Raw genomic sequence first — 18,052 nt, 5'->3', positions numbered from 1 at the left:
TATTAAACAATCTTGGTGTCAAATTTGATGCATTCCTTTTTCTTTTGCCCACATGCCCTTGCAGTGGCAGGGATGTGTTTTAGTTTAATCAAATCCCTTAAAAGGGTATTTGATCTCATTCCTGTTCTGCAAGGAAGACAGCAGAGGTAGCACTTACATTATCTAGATTAGATAACTTTATTGGCACAAGTGATTAAAAAGTTACAGCCAGTACAACATCCAGCGGCCCACCTGGTATTGAAATTGCCCCGCTGCTCTTCGGCCTCCACAGCCCTTACAAGCCCACATTGGCTGCCTATTCAAAAAAGAATAATCCTCATAATCACTTTTAGAGCCTTCAGAACATTTGGGCCAAAATATTTAACTGTCAGGTTAATGCCGTATGTCACTGCCCGGACACTCACATCCTCACAAACCTGCTTAAACACTTTACAGTAGCGCTCAATAAATAAATAACTCCATAAATACATAGGAATTGTGAAATTATATTCTTACAGTATGAAGTAATTAAGGTGAAGCAGGCCTTTGTACAGAGTATTGTGCTTCTCAACTGAATATGACGTATACATTTTGAATCAGCACACTGGTGGTTTCAACACAATCTGGGTCAGATAATACATTCTTTATTGCATTGACAGACGCATCACTTTGAACTATTTCTTTGCCATACGGAGGAGCCATATTATCCTGCAGTGAGCTGTGCATGACTGTATAACTTATTGACTGTTCTATCTACAAGACATTTTGTAACCAATTCTTTAAAATGTGCATAGCAGCGGCTTTGGCTCCACCCACAGGTGTATTACTCTCTCACCTTATGATATTTGTTATTTAGTGAATCAATGGAAGCCTTCAGATGCTTCTAATGGAATGTATAAGGTACAATTTTACATCTGAAAAGTATGCTCAATCATCACTCTTTTTGTTACAATCAATTTATTATCTCATATAAGCCTTATATACAAAAGGCAATTATTTTTTTGCTGCTGTTTTCCAGCATGTGTAATGCCCAAAGGCAGGCTTTAATGTGAGAAATGGCATTTGTGCATGAAGAGCAGGTAACCAACATTTTGTAATGTCTGTTTGCACATTAAAGCCAGTTCTATGTTTTTGCCAATGCTGTTTCACATGAGTCTTTTCACATCCTTGTTCTTTCTTGAGCATTAGTAATCGAATCCTTTAGATCAGATACCGTATCGAAGCCATTTAGTTTCTGTCGTATTAAAGGGACCTGAAGAAACGACCTGTAATATGATGCAGGATTTTCTTTCTCTTCCTCTGCTTTCTTACCGTCACAGTCTGGGGTGTGCTGGTGATAGCACATACCTCCTCGAAATATCTCTAAATGTTTCCAGAATTGTAAGCCTACGACAATCAGAATGCAGAGGTGACCAGTAGAAACAATTAAATATATTTCCTCTAATTAGGATAGTAATGACTGATGGCACTGCTATTAAAGATGCAGGCACTCCTATCACACTCCAAAATACAATCCTGATAGGGCCACTTTTCATTTGGGTGTGTGCCCATTCTAGAGTGTTTTGTAAGAAATGGGGCTATTAATTGTGCAAAATGTGAGGCCTGCACCAGAAATAGGTCCGCAATTGTCTCTTTTCTAAGTACCAAGCACCCTAATGTAGCACTCACTCAAGGTATCGAAGCAGAGCAGTGCAAGCCCTACTCAGGGGAGGTGGTGTGGGAAAGCAATCGCCATTTGCTGGCACAAAATAATAACACTCAATAAATGATTATCCAGTCAGTATATTTCCTTGAAAACTGAAAAGTATGTTTGTGGCACACACTCTACTAAATCCTAAGCATTCATTAAATATATACATCAGACAGATGGAAATAAATGTGTTGACGTTAAAATCACATTTTACCCCTACTAGGTCCTGACCCACAAAAAAATCCCATTACCACCCCCTCTTTCACCGATACCAGATAGAACATATCAACATAAGGGGTACCACATTAAATAAATAAAGCCTATTGGTTTCATCAAGGAGTTATTACATCAATAATATAAGACTAACCTTTTGGCTTTGTCAAGAGGTCACTACATTATAAGAGCAATTATTACGTTAAGAAATCACCATCATATCACTGAACTGAGGAACTATATTGAAATGCAATTATTATTATCAATAAAACATTGAATTGTTTATCAAAAATCACTGTCGGGCGTGGCCAGCAGCCGATCTCAATGGCCGCACTCTAGAGAAGCTCCGGGGAGAGACGCGGAATCCCCAAAGCATCCGATAACCCATCCGAGAGTTTATTGTGCCTCAGTGACACCAACAACAAGCGCCACGCAAGGCGGATCGATTGCGCCGCTCCATGTCCGGTGGGGGCGCGTCGTATGCCGAGGAAGGAGCACAGCGGAATGCGGCCTGGTGGACCGTTGGCAGCCGGGGAGTAGCGTAGGCCATGAGCGGCCGGCAGCGCCTGTACTCCAGGGGGCGGCGGAAGGTACGGTGGGCGCCCGAACTGTCGGCGAGCGCTAAAGGAAAACCGCGGCCCGCACCGGTGCACGCTCCTGGTGAGTGATCCTTCGTCCCCCCCCCCCGTCGGGGGCCTACAGGAGGCACTAGCGGTACAGGTGCGCGCCTCAGGCCTCGAGGCGCGCCTGAGAAGCGGAGGTGGGGGCGAAATGCTGACAAGGACCCAGCCAGCACGGACACGGTACAGCTGAACGGCGAGGGACAGGAGAGCTCCATTTTGACTACTCCGGAGGCTACTGGTGCAGGGAGAAGTCTGTGGAGCCATACAGGACGCACTGGATGTCTGGGGCCTACGGGGCTCACTGCCAGATATATTAGCACACCTAAGGACCGTAGCAGTGCTCTGAATAGTTGGAGAGGGGGACAAGTAGAGGCATCAAGATCAGCCTAGCTGGGCTGGAGAGCCCCTGCCTCAGAGGAGTGACTAGAGGTCAATCTGGCCCTGCAGCCCAGACTGAAAGGGAGTACGGCAAGGATAAAGGTGCCACTTCCCCCGACGGCAGAATCAACGGCTGGCGAACCGAGCGGCTGTCAGAGGGCAAAGCAAGGCAGGGCGGTGGTGTGCCCTTGGTGCCGCGAAGTTTCATTATTGGTCCAGTCTGAGCGACATAGAGCCCCACTTGCACCAGGTCAGCGGCGCGGCGGGAAAACCGACAGGCCGCGCGTGTTAAGTGCTTCCGCGGCAGGCGGCGGCGACTACCGGCCGGAGCTGCATCCCTGTGGCAGAGATGGGGGGCAGGGGCCCGCGCACGAACTCGCAAACCAAACTGGACAAATACGGCTAAAATAAGGATACTCCTGCGGTGCCTGAACGCAGGGACATCTCTCATAAAGACTCCGAGCCGCCGGGGGCGACGAAAGTGACACTTGAAGATATCATGGCGGCCCTCACCAGTGTACAATCGATGGTGGGCACCATCTCCGCTGATGTTTCCTTCCTGAGAGCAGACTTCCAGAAAATGACCGCCAGGGTCACCGAGGTGGAACAACTGACGAAATCGCTGTCGCGAGACACCGCCGCTCTACTCAGTAGGGTCACCCATCTAGAAGCAGAAAATTTGCTTATGGCAGAGAAGTTGGATGACCAGGAAGGGCGCCCTCCACGTAACAACATATGAATCACGGGCATTCCTGAGAGCGACGGGCATCCGGCAATGGATCTCTATGTCGAGGAGCTCATAAAAACCAAACTTCAACCCAGAGGGCTTTCGCATTTCTTCTCTGTGGAAAGAGCACACAGGGTGCCAGGGGGCAAGACCAAACCCGGAGCTCCCCCCAGGCCGGTCCTGGCCCGCATTTTCAACCATCGCGACAGAGATGTAATACTCCAAACAGCGAGGGTGGTCCCCCCACTGCGAGTCCAGAACGCGGTGGTGTCCTTCTTTCCGGACTATACGGCAGCGGTGTCGAAACGTCGCAGGAGCTTCCTTGAAGTGAAGAAAGAACTTAGGCGCAGAGAACTAACATACTCCATGTTGTTTCCGGCAAAACTGCGCGTGGTGGCGGGTGGAAAACTTGTTTTTTTGAATCACCAGAAGAGGCCCACGACTGGCTCAAAGGATGGCGACGAATGGAGGGATCCCGGCGGAGAGAGAAACGACAGCGGCGTCCTGAGGGCACCGACGGCTCCGTGGAACATAGCCCGGGATGTGAGGAGGCCGGACTGGAGAAGAGGGCTGAGGGGCAGCGACGTCTTCAGATCAAGAGACGCTATGCTAGAGCACGGCTTACACGACCTGGCCAAATGTGAGAGGGGAATTGAGTTAATGGTCACGATGCACACGATGTACTCCCGCTCGGTGGTGCTGGGCTCTGACCCAGAGTGGTGGGCCCGGCCAAGGGAACGCGGCATACTCTGACTACCAGACTGTGTCTCAGGAGGGGATAGACTGCGGTATCTCACGGACTTCTCTTTCCCCCCACACGCAAGTACTGTTGAAGGGGTTGAAGCACTCTGCTATGTTGGGGTGGCGGATAGTTGGGGATCCGTCTGGCAGGGAGGCAGGGAGGGGGGTAGGTAAGAGGGGAAGTTCTACGTTCTTGATTTTGAATGGTTTATATCTTATTTTGATGGTTACCCTAGCCGAGAAGAATGTGCAGACACAGGTACACGGGATAGAGACTTGTCTTCGCCCTTTACTGGGGGTGATGTGTGAGAGGCACGTAACTCCTGTGGATTTTGAATATCTTAGGGGCACCGAACACTACACTATGATGATCGCACAATTGCAACTTACTCTTTAATAAGGAATGATCCGGGGTTAGGGACGAGGGAGGAAGGGAGGAACAGGAAGAATCAGTATTTTTCGTTTGGGAGGGGGGTAAGGTTGGGGGAGGTAGGGGTGAATATGTTATGTTGGTTTTGTTTATATTCTGTAATTGTTCTTAAGGAAGCTCTTAGGCAGAGGGCACTTTTCCACAATACCCAGCCGAGGCAGTGCACAGGTGACTCTTCAATCTCTCATACACCTAGCATCAGGTATGGCAGCACAAAATCAGACTACCCCTGATCCTGAAACGTACCCTATGACCCAAGTGACACCACTGTCCATGATTACCTGGAATGTCCATGGTCTCGGCGACAAAATAAAGAGGGGTTGGTTCTACAGTACTTAAAGCGGTGCTCCCCAACGGTGGCCCTGCTGCAGGAAACACACCTAACTGGCATCGCATGTAGGGCAATGGACAGATGGGGGTTTAAAATGGTAGTACATTCTGAATTCTCCTCAGGCTCGAGGGGCGTGGGTATCCTAGTTAAAAAACGATCACCACTGATAGTGCACCATACTAAAACGGATGACCACGGCCATAGTAGGTCAATGGGAGGGGCGGTCTATAAATATAGTATCAGTTTACATTCCCCCTGCGCTACACCCAGTGGCACTCCCAGCTCTTAGTGAGTTCCTGCTTGGTCTCCCGGAGGGGGAACTCTTGATTGGAGGGGACCTCAATGCAACTATAGATGGCACCCTAGACCGCCATGCGGCGAGGGCGCCCATGTCGGGCACATCCCGCCTTGGGAGCTTTCTGGAGGCGCTTGGACTTTCCGATGTGTGGAGGTGGCACCACCCCGCAACACGGAAATTTACCTTCCACTCTGGGGTACACCGCAGTTTATCCAGAATAGACTACTTCCTAGCTCCAGCGGATTGCCTGAAACACGTTGACAATATAGAGATAACACTCAGAGGGATCTCTGACCACTCCCCGGTGCAGATGACGTACACATACCATCATACAGCTTGGCGACGAACCTATCCCATTTACCCTGGTTACTTGCAGGTCCCAGAGATCAAGAAGGCTGTGATTACGGCGACAAAGCACTACTTCCAGGAGAATGCTCTGACGGTAGACTCCCCGACTACTCTGTGGGAGGCATATAAGACTGTCCTTAGGGGACAGGCCATAGTTTTGATCGCAGGGCATAAACGGGGAAAGCAGCGGGAACTACATGATATAGAGCTGGAGTTGCATGACGCTGAGGCCCAGCACACCAGCGCCCCAACGCCGGATACAGCCCAGAAATTACATCTTAAACAGCAACAACACAGGGGATACCTTGAAGGTATGACCAGGTCACGTCTAACGGCCACGCAACATAAGACATATGAAACTGGGGATGAAGCTGGAAAACTTCAAGCATGGCTAGAGAAACGGGAACAGGGTAATAAATGGATAGCGAGGATCCGGACGAGGGAGGGACAAATCACAACGGATCCACGCACAATAGTGAACACAGTGGCGCACCATTTCCAGCAAGTATATGAGTCGTCTTCGGAGATGACACCAGAAGTAGCGCTGTCTCATATACAGGATATTGCCATGCCTAAGCTCGCCCCAGAGGCGGCCCTCACGTTGGAGGCGGACCTCACGGTAGAGGAGCTGCAAGTAGCGATTGGGTCATTGCAATCCGGCAAAGCAGTGGGACCATACGGCATACCGGTTGAACTCTATAAAAAGGTAGCAGGGACCATTGCCCCGCACTTGTTACACATGTACACCGACTGCTTGACGATAGGCGAGTTACCACCAGATCAGCGAACGGTCACAATAGTGGCACTACCCAAACCAGGCAAACCTGCTGAGGACTGCACCTTGTATCGCCCACTATCGTTAATTAATGCAGAGGCTAAAATTTTGGCAAAGCATTGGCAATTAGGGTAACGCCGCATCTGTTGACCCTGATCCACCCGGATCAGTCCGGATTTATGCCAGGTAGAAGTACGGCATTAAACTTGCGGCGCCCGCACAGAGTAATGGCCCGTATCCCATATCTCCAGGAACCGGCGGTAAAACTCTGCTTGGACGCCAGAATGGCATTTGACATGGTCGAGTGGCCATTTCTATTCGCAGTCCTTCGTCACCTGGGCTTCGGCCCTAAATTTTGTGCATGGGTCTGCCTTTTATACACCAAAACAGTGGCGCACGTTTCGGCTAATGGGCACATCTCAAATGACTTTCCTCTAGCGCGGAGCACACGTCAAGGCTGCCCCCTGTCCCCGCTGCTCTTTGCCCTGGTACTGGAGCCGTTGGCGGCATGGATCAGGTGGGAGTCAATGATAAGAGGACTCAGGTGGGCAGCAGGATGGGAGGACCGCATCTCTCTGTATGCGGACGACATCTTATTATATATAGCCTCCCCCAGACATTCCATACTGGTCCTCCTCAATATATGCGAGCTCTTTGGATGGGCGTCCGGGTACACCATTAACTGGTCAAAATCTACCCAGTATGTGCTACACGGCCCCCCACCCCAACTTCCTATAGATTGCCCGCTCCAGATCACGGTTGACACGTTTAAATATTTAGGTATCTATGTCACAGCTAACTCAGATGACTTCTTCAAAAGAAACCTGATGCCTCCACTGGAGCGCCTAAAAAGGGATACAGCACACTGGGGGTCATTGCCGCTGACTCTTCTAGGGAAGGCAATGCTTTTTAAAAGGATAGCGCTTCCTCGATTCTTATATGTGTTGGAAAATGCCCCGTTCCCGGTACATCCAAGCTATTTGAAAGCAATTGCAGCCCAGGTCTCCAACTTAATGTGGGGGAACAAACCGGCACGTATAGCGCAGGCCAAGCTGGTACGGGGGTGGTATGATGGGGGGATAGCGCTTCCGAATATACAATTATATTACTGGGCGGCGCAATTGAAGGTGATTAACCAGTGGGTACACGTAGCACAAGCGGATCCTGCATTTAGGCTGACAGATTTCTATTAGGAACTGGAAGTATGCTGTCCCCCCTCTATAATAAGAAGCAAACTCGTACATTAATAGGGCCCACGAAACATACAGTTACCATATGGAACGCAGCACAGGCAAAACTGGGCTGCCACGGAGTCATAACTCAACTCACTCCTCTATGGGACACGGGGAAACTGGGACGACTTAGGAACAGTAAGGGCTTTGATCAATGGGATGCCATCGGCATATCCACGATGGGGGACATGTGTCATAAGGGGGGAGTGGCCACCTTCGAGCGCCTCCAGCAACAGTATGAGTTAGCGCCCACTGTAATCTATCGGTACACACAGATAAAGCATGCACTGACAACGGCCCTGCCGCCTGGTACTGCGGTCCCGGAAGCTTCCCCTCTGGAGGATAGGTCACTGACAGACTACATGCATAAGCGGGCTACGTCATTCACTTACCGTAAGTTAGTTAACAACCTACCGGACCCCACGACGCCACTTAGGGACCAATGGACCCGCGACGTAGGTGACCTGGATGATACAGCGTGGCAGGAGGCACTGTCCTCACCAAGGGAAGTGGGTATACCCTCGAGACTCAAATTGGTACAGTTCAAAATTTTGCACCAAACCTATTACACCAGATACATCATGTTTAAGATGGGTAGAGCCTCGCACCCATATTGTCTTAGGCGATGTGGGGAGGAGGGTACCTTTTATCATACCATATGGCAATGCCCGAAGATTAGGGTCTATTGGGCGAAAGTGATGAGGATGATTTCGCAGACAGAGGGGGTGTCGCTTTTACCAGAACCCAAGAGTTGTCTACTAAATGTATGGTAACCAAATCACCTAACACAGTCGGCGCAAGACTGGGCAACACTGGGGATAATGATGGCTAAGCGCAACATAGCGCAGAAGTGGGGGGCGGTGGAAGTACCGTCGCTTAGCGCATGGTGTAAAGATAGGGACAGGGCTATGGTAGCAGAGAGAACAGTGTTCATTAACCGCGGCTGCCCCCAAAAATGGAACAGGATCTGGGGGGCGTGGAATAAATATAGGGGCAACATCTGTGACCCGCCAAGAGAGCAGGTGGATGGGAGCTTTGATGGGGACCAATAAGGAGGGAGGAGGATTTACAATGAGAACTGCTGGGTATGAATTTGTTATATTGCGCCTCAACACAGCAAAGTACTGGGATTGTGATCTACTGCTTAATACTATGCATGTCTAACATATGGAAAAACTCTGCCTTGATGATGTTAAGTTTGATAAAATAAAAAGATTTAAAAAAAAAAAATCACTGTTAATATATGGTCAATAAAGCATTAAACATCAACATAACCTGTGTCTGGGCTTTTCTTGTATACATTTAGACCACATAAAAAGAAGCCATCGAACCAACCACTAGAGATCCCTGCACTGTCAAGCTGTAGAACAGAAGTTCCAACCTTAGGAATACTTACAAATTATGAAAACATTTCCCAAGGTCATGCATCCTTGCACCCGGGAGACAAAGGGTTCATTTTAGAAGTTCGTTATGGGGAGCTGCTGCACTTTCTGAAGCCCAAACAACACTTGGTGAATACATTGGTGGTGCCCCTGCCTCTACTTGGAACACCACAGGAGAACAGAATAAGAGGCAAGCCCTTGCTGCACATTATGGGGTGTTCCAGCAATGAAACATTGAATATTAGAGCAGCAGTCTTCTGCTGTTTCTCTTTGTGTGGGTTTTTGTCACTTATGGTTTCTTTTTGGTTTTTATTTTGGAAGGGTACCCTGATCCCACCCGGTGCATCCAAGCTCTGTCTCCAGTGTCAGGCACTGGAGCAGGCAGCGATTTCCCCTGCTCATGCTGGGTGAGAGCAGAATTTGCTTCCTGCTCTCACCCTCAGTACAAACAATCTTGGTTCTTTAGTATTCAGAGTGCCAGTGATGGGGTCCTTGGACCCGATCTTTGCCCTGAGGCCTGGTGATGTGGACCCAGGCCCCATTAAGTTGGCACTGTTCAACGGGGATGTGGTCCCCAGGCCAAGTAAGAATCTGAGGAGTAGGTCCCACACACTCCTCTCCCTGGTAATTTAGTAAAGTATGTTGCATCATCCCCAGGGTTTGGCCCTCTCTGTGGGAATTTATGAAGTTGAGGTGGAGCCCCACTTGCTTTGTTCCATGGCAAAAGGGGGTTTCAAAGGTCAAATCCTCAAACAACCATATCTCGGCACCCCATTGGGCTGATTCCTTTGGAAGTGCAATCAGGGTAGGGTACAACTCCTTCCCAGCTATCCTGTCAGGGAAACCCATTCCCTCTACACCCACGTCCCTGTTGGTCATGGTCTGTCTTCAATTCACATTTCTTAGTGGGAGAGTCATCACCATCCCAGGCAGTTGCCACTCACAGAATGGCCACAGAAACCTTAAGCTGGAAAATGCCAACTTTCTAAACGATTGCTCAACCTAAATTCAGTGTGATTGAAGTCATCAAATCCCACAATGACCGTGACATGAGCAAATTCATTGTCCAAAGGGAATCTTTTTGGATTCGGTATCTCAATACCTTAAGTCCCTAGGGCCTCAATGACAAAATTGAGTTTGCATGTTTCTTGTAACTTCCATTTTCCTTCTTGACATTGAATAGTAGGAGGTCAGGGTCGTCCTTCAGTGCACCAGAGCATTCATCCCACAGCGTTCACCATTTACTTTAGTTCACACTTTATCTGTTTGATCTCAGTTTAACTCATCACCTAGTCTGGTAATCACAGTTCTCGCTATTAGTTTTGTGTCTCAAGTTACTCCCACCATAACACATGGTGGGTTGGTCCCATCATGTACAAAGCATGCATCACCGTCCATTTGCATTCATCAACACATTCACACTCACATAGGGGTAATCAACAGGACACAACATCTTTAGCAAACCGCAAGAGATAAAGTCTTTTTAGCAGTATTGCACACATTATGCTTGTAAATCTCCAAAGTCATTTGATTCTTATCCATTTATGCACTTATACTACCTGCGTGTCTTATCTTTTTTACGTTTTCACCGTACTTTCAAAGACACTATGCCTGCATGTTAACTTAACAAAGGCTGTAAATAGGCAGGATATTACTTGGTGGCTACTATCACCATTAGAATGTAAATAGGCAGAACATTGTTTATTTGTTTACAATTATGACTTGGATGATATTAAGTTTTTTGTATTCTGTCATTTTGCGATATAGGTGCGATTCATTTCTGGAGCATTACTTAGTGGCTACTATCACCAATTAGAATGTAAATAGGCAGAACATTGTTTATTTGTTTACAACCATGACTTGGATGATATTAAGTTTTTTGTATTCCGTCATTTTGCGATAGAGGTGCAATTCATTTCTGTAGCATTTCCGGTGTTTGGACTGTATAAGCCTGTTCTTTTACTCGGTAACTCACTCACGGTTTCCCTTGTGCACTTCTGACTTTTTCATTAACCTATCCTGTTGGACAGAGCTCATTTCCCAATACAAGATGGCCGCCCACGTTTTCAAGTAACACTCTTGCGAGTCCTTTCTTTATTTTATCTCTTTAACACTGAGACCTCCCCACGTTAACGCGATCCGGACGCCGTCGCTATTTGTGAGCGGTTGTTCGATTGAGCACTTCACACAACTTTTGGATCCAGAACGTGGAGTTAAAGAATAACGTCTCAGGTATTTTTTATTCCCGTGATTGAATCGACAGGTCTCCTTACACACACCACATATCCTCTAACTTTTGCTTTTACATACTGCCCGCAGGTTTCTTCGTTTCAACCACACCGCCCTGTTCCTGAGCGTCCTCTCGTTCGGGCACATCGCACATAGTTGTTGTTTACCAGTTAAGTGGTCCTCAGCGTTCAGCGAACGCTCGGTGAGTCTCCTCGATATGTTTCTTCCTCGCACTCCTGATTACCGTCAGAGCGTTCACACTGCTCTAGAGCTCCTCTCCGAACACTTTACGGGACACGTACCTTCTTTTTATTTCTACAGACAACCCCACTCTATCGTTTTTATCTCCAAGCAGAAATTAGCATCGCTAGCTTTCCAGGTATTGTTTTCTCAGTTACATGGATACGTGCTGGGTCTAACCTCCTACACACGGTGATTTTTAAATTTCCTGTACACGATCACTTCTCTTTTTTCGCTCTCATGCTCTGGACCACCCTTTTGCCTCCCTATACGTGCAGCAACTCTCCTCCGCACTCTCTGGTGACGTGCTTTCATGTTCCAACTTAACTGCTTAATCTCTGATCTTGCCTAAAAATTCTGTACGGAGCCGCATTGCCTCCCCATTTTCACCTTTGTCATTAACTTATTCCAAACCACTGAATGTAATTGTTTGATGTTTTACTTATAGATAACCCCTGAAGAAGGGCGAACATCACGCCCGAAATGCATTGGGAAAAACAAGCTATGCTACAATTGATATCGAATTTTGCATTATGAATTTTTTCATCACGACAGAAGTGTGATTAAACAACACTTCAACAAGAAGAAGCTCTGTATTCGTTTTTCAAATTCGTGCATGCTTTATGATTGTCTAGATACACACATCAGTTTTGATGATGATTACAATCTCTAGTTATTTTAAGTAAACCACAAATTGCGTTTAATTTGTTACATACTCTTCATTGAGTGCACAGTGGTAGTGCAGTCCCTGTCTAGAGCAGTTTTGCTCCAGTTACTCACGCATTTTGAATTAAGGTGGCAGGGTGGAACCACCTCAGGGTCAGCACACCAAGCTTTGAACATTTTTGAATACGACATTTATTTGATTGAGCTGTTCAATCCAGAGTGCACGCCAGCTGTTTCTCTTACTCACTTTCTAAAAGTGGCATTTCTAAAATTATAATTTAAAAGCTGACCTTACCATTAAAGAGGATTTGAAATTACAATTAAAATGTGTAGGATTTCCTATACCAAACTGAATTTGGCATTTAATAAATGTAAAGATGTAGCCCAATGGTTCCCTGTGGAAGCACCCAGCCTTGCTACAGTGAAAATCTTTTTGGGGCATATTTCACTGCAAGGACTTGTTCATCATTAAATTCTACATACCCTAATTTTAAAAATCATGCACCCGGCCTTACTGGGCAATAAGGCCTCCATATGGGTGGCTTATTAATATTTTAAAAGGCGGATTTAGGCTTGTCAGAGGGGGTATTTTGACTAGTTGATTTTACAGGCAGGTTACCTGTGTGCAGCTACAAGGCTGCACACAACTGTAGTCTCTTATGCACAGCGCACACACGTGTGCACATGCGTATGGATACGTTTTCTCATATAACCATCCCAGTGCCCCTTACCTAGCTGTGTCAAAGTGGTCTCATCATTAAAGGCAGACACAGGCGGTAAACGCATGGTCCAATTACCATGCAATTATAGAGAAACTCGGGTAATGAGACTTACTCTCAGAAAAGGTCCTAAAACCGGGGTGATCAAAGAAAAAAGTCCTGGCACACTAAATGGGCGGGACCCATTTGCAACATGTTTGCTTATATTGACTATTAACGGCATTTATATGTATGGTCTTTTGTGTTTGCCTGTTCTGTGTGTGTATGGAATTACTTTCTTAATAAATGCATACTTACCCAGCGTATGACAACAGACAGCTGACAGAGGGCAGTTGTGTGTCTGGTCAGCACCTGGAAGTGATCCTCAGTATAAATACACTGGGACATGTTTCGAAACATCAACCATGTAATGAATACATCTGGAATGCACCAAAGAATTTCAGCGCCAGTTCAGCTAAGGGTGTCTTTAATTTATAATGTACAAAAACTGAGCACTTCTGAGTATTGAGTTGTGGGTACCCGCTCATTTCTTAAAATATTCACACTTCAAAGTAATGGCAACAGTTCTATGCTCGCTACCCACTGTGCCATGCACTTGGAAACCGCATTTCGAGGAATTGGTCCTTCCCTGGACAACTCTGCCCTGGATTCCGAACTATCCATGATGCGACAAGTTATCCCATCTTTAGTGGTTATGTTCCCTTTTAGAGTACATCCATGGGCTAAAATGTTCCAGTGCATTTAAAGCACTGGTTTAATCCAGCTCAGATTATCGATATTTATTCTTGGATGTCCAACCATAGTAAAGGATGGTTTAGCGGAAAGGTTTAACTGAATCAAACCAGTGATGCGACAGTTTCACTGGTCTATTATTTCCCGCTAAAACAATTTTAAGATGCCATTTCTTTATTGTAGACATTTTTTAGCAGACAAGCTGAGAATTGTGGAGGTTATGAAAAGTTGCAGAGGATGTTTGTCCAGCTGTTTGACACCCCAACATTCTAAAATATGTGCCATTGAAAAATGGCACCACAAGGCAATCCACGCTGAAACCTTTAACCCCTTCGACGCTTGTGACGGAGCGGTTCTGTCACGTGCGTCGGTTGCGCTGTGCGCATGACGGAACCGCTCCGTCATGGCCCCGCCCGCGCACGGAATCTTCAGCGCGGCGCGGAAATCCACGCCGCGCTGAAGGGGTTAAGAACGTAAATTGCACAACACAACACATGATTTAAAATCTTTAAGCAATTCATTGAGCATCTTTGGCCAGCTGTCATGTTGCATTCCTTTTTGATGAAGGGAATACGTATAACGTATTAAATAGTTTTCATTACTGATATTTTCACACTCTGGTTCAGTTTTATTTTGAATTTCTCCATATTATTTTGTTACACTTCCATTTTAGTTTGTAACATATTATAATAAAAACATAGTAAAGCAGGCAGTCCAGCATAAAGTTAATATGTTTAGAGCAGCCCTTAATTATCGCGTCGGGCGTTGCTGCCAAATTGGGAATAACAGTTGACTTCACGCGGCAGAGGTGTTTTCAGGGGCGAATATCGCTGTGCCACATCTGCAGAATGTTTTGCCTCGGAAAATGCCAAAAATAAGTGAATGAAAAGTGGAACATGTGTGATGTTATTCCCCATTCCGTCGAGCATTTCTCATAATCTTTGGGAAATAATGCGTTTTGATTTTACCAATGCTCACTGCTGTTGGTAATTCCAAGGGTAAAATTACGCAATGGATTATCAATGAATTTATACTGAGGGCCGAAGTGTTTCTCACAAATTAGAATATTGAAATGTTGAGAGCTCGATTGAGACAGCAGCGGCTACAAACTTTGGCATAGCCCTGTGGCTCTCAACTTTCCAATGTCCTCATCTACACCCTCTGACTATCTCTTTCCCCTGCCTCTCCACAGAATATGCGGATTGTGTGGGGGAAAGGGAGAGGCAGGGGTTCTGGCCAAGGGCCCACAGTGAGTCATCCGTCCTCCGTGGCTCACAGTGTCACCGGGGCTGTGGCGGGAGTGGCGGGGTTTCTCCTCAGCGCCCGCCTCTCTCTCGGTGCTGCTGAGATAGAGACGTTGCGAAAACGGGCGATACGGCTACATTATATTGTGTTTTAAAATGTTAAACTGGAACGTAGAGTGTTATTCGAGCATTAATAGTTGTGAATGCTTTTCCTTTCTGTTTGTGAAATGTCAAGCGAAAGCGGCATTTAAAAACGTTTATAAGCTTTCTCTTTGAGAAATACCCCTGTTTCTGACATCTGATTATAAAACGGGACTTGCTTATTGACGCACTGGCAGTGATAAATGTCTTAAAAGTGATTCTTTTCCCCTGTGTATACACTTCTAGCATGTCACACATTTATCTCCAGTAGTGCTCTGACTACTGTTTGAGCGCTGCCTGTCCTGGAGTAACATTGTGATGCCCATGTGTCACAATACAGGAAAAACATCCTGAACCGGAGTCTGAGAGCCGCCAGCACGCTGGATCTTGTCTGAAAATCCCTGTGGGATTTGACTAATGGAGGGGTCTCTTCCTTTCCTCTGAGATGTTTACTCGTTCAGCGCCTTTCTTCTCAGCTTATGTCTTTCCCTGACATCTTTGAGAATGAGTTTAAACCAAAATTCTGCTAACCATGAGGACTGACATTAATGGGGGGGGGGGGGGGGGGAGGGGGGGGGGCATCTGTAATCATACTCCACTGCAGAAACAAAATAAAATACTTAAACATATTTTGCCATGAAAGGACCCACAAGCCTCCACAAACTAGAGGGTTATTTACATTTGGGCAAAGCATTTTTTCTCTGTTAGCCTTCTAACTCAAAAAGCCAAAGTCAGTGGTAAGCGTCATGCACTTCCATGCAACAGCACTATAATTATACCAGCATGGCCTTATCATTGGATTGTCTATGTCCAGTAGTTTGCTGCGGTTTTATTGCCAACTCAGGATGGAAACCATACTCAGCATTATCAAGCTTAATGAGCTTCCGTGGCAATTTACCACTTCCTTCATTTCAATTATTAAGTAGTTTACTACTCACATGGAACTTATTTGTATGCTTGCATCACTGTCTTAACGCACATCCATCACATTAACAGACTTGCGTATTAGGTTGTCTGCAATTGCATTTAATTAATCTACTCAATTTGGCACTCAACTCCACCGTGACACAAAAAACTGAACCCTCGACATCTGGACCTGTTGATTACTGCAGAGAGCAGTCACAACTATAGCATTTAATACATAGTTATGGCTCCTATACTTGCTAATTTGTTGCTGTTTAGCTCGTATATCATCATTGGCAAAACAATCATTCTACTGGGGCCATTTATTATTATTATTATTATATATGAATTTATTAAGCGCGCAGCTACCCGTGGGTTTCCCGGCGCTAGGAGAACAGAAGTAAAAGAGGGCAAACAGGAGTGCAAGGAACAGGTTACAAAGAGAACAGCCAGGTTTTCACTCCTTTGCGGAACTTAAGATAGCATGTTTCAGACCGCAAAGGGATGGGAAGCGAATTCCAGAGCGAGGGCGCCAAGTAGGAGAAAGAGCGCCCACCAACTCTAGCACGCTTGAAACGGGGGACAGAGAATCTGCATTGAGTGGAGGATCTGAGAGTGCGGGAGGGACAGTATTGATGGACTAAGGTGGATAGATAGTGAGGGGATTTTCCAGCTTTGATACGGTGCATAAAGCATAGAGCTTTGAATTTGGACCTAGATTCTATGCGCAGCCAATGCAGGCTGCGCAGGGAAGAGGAGACTGAAGTCGTTCTAGGCAGATTGCAAAGTAAACGGGCAGCCATGTTCTGGACCACTTGAAGCTTACGGGAGACCTCCTTGCAGGCACCCAGAAGAAGTACATTACCGTAGTCCAGCCGCGATGTCACTAAGGCCTGGACCACTGACTTCTGGGTGTCTTGGGGAAGCATCCATGTGATCTTCCTCAGCCACCTGATGATGGTAGTACAGGTGGCTGAGACTTTAACCACATGTTGCCTCATGGATAACTGATTGTCAAAGAGGACCCCGAGATTGCGTGCTGTTGTTGCTGGGACCGGCAATGGTCCCATTTGCTGAGGCCAATGTTGCGGGCCCCAGAGAGCGGAGTCCGGCCCGCACAGGAGCAGCTCCGTTTTGTCGCCATTCAGCTTCAGTTTGTTAGTCAGCATCCAATTGGCGATGTCAGTAAGCCCAGAACGAAGAGAAGAGGAGGGGGAGTGCTGATTAGAAGAAAGAGAGAAAATGATTTGAGTGTCATCAGCGTACGAAAAAATAGATAGTCCGGACTGTTCGGCAAGAAAAGCAAGGGGTCTAACATAAAGGTTGAAGAACAAAGGACTGAGAATAGAACCTTGGGGGACACCATACGGGGAATTATGAACAGTGGACACCGAAGAGGGGGAGAAGACCTGGAAAGTGCGATCAGAAAGAAAATTGGAGATCCAAGCAAGTGCGGAGCCACAGATCCCAACAGACTTCAAGGCAGAAAGAAGGATGGTGTGGCAGCTAATGACATTTGAAAGTGGTGAAGCCAGTACAGAGAAAGTGCTTGCCCATGCTTTGTTGAAGCAGGCCCTAAAATTATTCCTACATTTTATTTCGTTACCTAGGAGTTTTGTAAGGCTACATGTGCAGTGCTTACTTCAGAGTAAATCATTATGTTGTTATATCAACTGTCATGGAAGAGAACTATTATGGGAGGATGCATCCTTTCAGGGAGGGTGGAGCCACGTGATTGTGTCCCGAAGAGTCGGAGTCGACCCTTCCTAAAAGAAGTCCAGATACTTCAGCTTTAAGGAGTTTCCTAAAGTGAATGTAGTTGGGCTCTGGTCTCAGGCTGAGAGCATTCAACCGTGTTGGGCCTTGACCTCCCTGGAAATTGCTTCTGTGCTTCGTCCTGTAGAACAGCCATTGCTGGATTAGGTTATCAGAGGACTAGAAAGGTTTCTATCCGGGAGGATTGGCAGGAATTCTGGGCATTTTTCCCATTAGTCCTTGTGAATGACACAAAAATGGATTTTGATGCTGATT

This window comes from Triturus cristatus, chromosome 8 (genome assembly GCF_964204655.1).
Source record: "Triturus cristatus chromosome 8, aTriCri1.1, whole genome shotgun sequence".
Taxonomy (NCBI): domain Eukaryota; kingdom Metazoa; phylum Chordata; class Amphibia; order Caudata; family Salamandridae; genus Triturus; species Triturus cristatus.
This window is presented reverse-complemented; position numbering follows the sequence as displayed.